This window comes from Tenrec ecaudatus, chromosome X (assembly GCF_050624435.1).
Source record: "Tenrec ecaudatus isolate mTenEca1 chromosome X, mTenEca1.hap1, whole genome shotgun sequence".
NCBI lineage: Eukaryota > Metazoa > Chordata > Mammalia > Afrosoricida > Tenrecidae > Tenrec > Tenrec ecaudatus.
In genome coordinates, this window is record NC_134548.1 from 164,056,511 (window position 1) to 164,058,827 (window position 2,317).

Here is a 2,317-nt window from a genome sequence, read left to right on the forward strand (position 1 = left end):
AAATGGTACTCTAGTAATTGGACATCCAGAGAGAAAAGAATAAACATCAACCTATACACAGCCTATGTAAAAATTAATACAAATTAGATCAAAATGACAATCTATACAACTTGCAGACAAAAACAAGGAGAAAATTGGTGGCAAACAGTTCCTAGACTTGACACCAAAGCAGGATTCTCACACATGCAAAATTGATCAATTTAATTTTACAGAGATTAAAATTTGGGTAAAGGACCCTGCAGAGAGAATGAAAATATTGGGTGCACAAGGAAGAAAATGTTCACAAACCACATATACAACAAATGATTTATATGAAGAATATGCATAAAGTTCTCAAAAGTTAATGTTTAAAAAGAAAAACAAGACAATGAAGGACCCCACAGTCCGAATGTGTGACTAGCGGCTTCGTGAGCAACTGCCTGTCTAGCCAGGGAACCAGAACAGTTGCACGGGGCTTGCCAACCGTTACGGAACATTCTGATCAAAAGAGTGAAAATACAGAACGAAATTCCACAGTCTCATGAAATGTACAATTTCTGAAGCCATGAAGGCCGGCTGAACCTCTGAAATGATTGCCTCGACATAATACTTAAACCTTAAAACAAAATAGCCCCTGAAGTCTTCTTAAAAGCAAACCAAGCTTGGCTTAACTTGTAAAGATGGCCTGCCTTGAGAATTTTGCTCTGTGAAGATCTCTCTCTACAGGGAGAACAACCAGGCTTTCTACCCCTGCAAAGAGCTCCGTCACAAGGGCAGTGCTACCCTGCCCTGTGTTAGCTGCTAGGAGTCGGCATCAACTCGGTGGCAGTGAGTTTGCTTTGGGACAGAGGATCAAAAAACAGTAGAACACCGAGACATGCAAACCATGCACCGGCCGGCCTTGGAGCCCCTACGGGCCGGGTTCCGGATGCTGAACAGCGCGAGCACCAGCCCAGAGTCAGGATGGAGATGACGGGATGGCTGACCAGGGCCCGGGTGGCATTGGCCCTCTCCAACAAATGGTGATCTGGAGCGATGGAATAGTGGTCCCCTCTCTCTTCAGGACACCCCTGGATGTGCTGAAGGTGCGTGTGCAGTCCCAGCGCCCCTCGGTGGCCCCCGAACTGAAGACTCCCTCTCTAGACTCTGGAGCGTCTCCTACAGCGAATCGCCCGAGTGCCTCCTGTACAGCAACGGTGTCCTGGAGCCCCCGTCCTGGTGCCCACATCTGATTTTCCATGGGCATCATGGATGCCTAGTGAAGCTTGGGAGCACCAGCACTCTGTGGGGCAGCCTCCCAGCCACCCAGGTGATGGTGGTGCCAGACACTGCCATCGACTTCACCACTTATGACCAACTCAAGACCTGCCTGTGTGGCCTAGCCTTGGGCTCTGACCTTCATGTCCGCATGGTGGCTGACACTCTGGCCAGCGTGGGTACTCTGACAGTGGTCAGCGGCCTGGAAACGGTGACGACAAAGCTACAGGTGCAGCAGGTGTCCTGTCTGGAATTGGGCACCTCTGTGCAGACCCCAGTGGCTCTTGGTGGCTGGCGCTCCCTCTGTAGCAGGGCTGGGGGCCCGTGGCCCTGCAGGACATGCCCTTTCAGAACCTGTATTGCTTCAACTAGGAGGTGGTTAAGATCTGGTTGAGTGCCCTCAAGCCAAAGGATCAGACATCCATGTGTGGGCATTGGCTCTGTGACTGGCGCCATCTCTGGGACGGTGGCAGTCACCCTGGCCCTGCCCTTCAACGTGGTGAAGACTCAGCGCCAGGTCTGTCAAGCTGGGCACAGCCGAGACTCTGAGAGTGCGGCCAGCACAGGTCAGCTCCACCTGGCTGCTGCTCCAGAAGAGGAGGAGGAGAATCCTAGAGGAGGCCGGCACCAAGGGGCTCTTTGAAGGCTTCCTGACTTGGATCAAGGCCACCTCCTTTGGGCCATTATCCTCAGCATTTATGTGAGTTTGGCAGAAGCTTCTTCCAGAAGCTCAAGCAGCAGCAGCTGCCGCGCCCTTGAATGGGGACAGAGGTCCCCCATCTCCTCGGATGGGCTATGGGCTGAGGACACTGAGCCAAGTGCCTTTTCCTCCGCACTGAGGGGCGGGCGAGCCCTGCAGGACCCCATCTCCCTCTCTGCTCACACCCCGACTCTTCCTTCCCTCCTCCTTCCACACGGTCAGAAAACACACACACACACACACACACACACCCCGTGGTTTTACTTTCACCACCGTCGCAATGGGTGTGCCTTCTGGTGTCTTATGCTGTTCCTACAAAAGTGACCGTTTTTCAGTGGCCACAGCTGTTCTCGCCGGATCTCCTCTGCAATTACTCGCCGC

General features: G+C 52.6%; 1 pseudogene; it reads left to right on the top strand.

Annotated features, from left to right (window-relative positions):
* The first annotated feature begins 956 nt into the window (after nucleotides 1–956).
* On the top strand, nucleotides 957–1,940 carry LOC142433836 (mitochondrial glutathione transporter SLC25A39 pseudogene; annotated as a pseudogene).
* The last annotated feature ends 377 nt before the right edge of the window (nucleotides 1,941–2,317 follow it).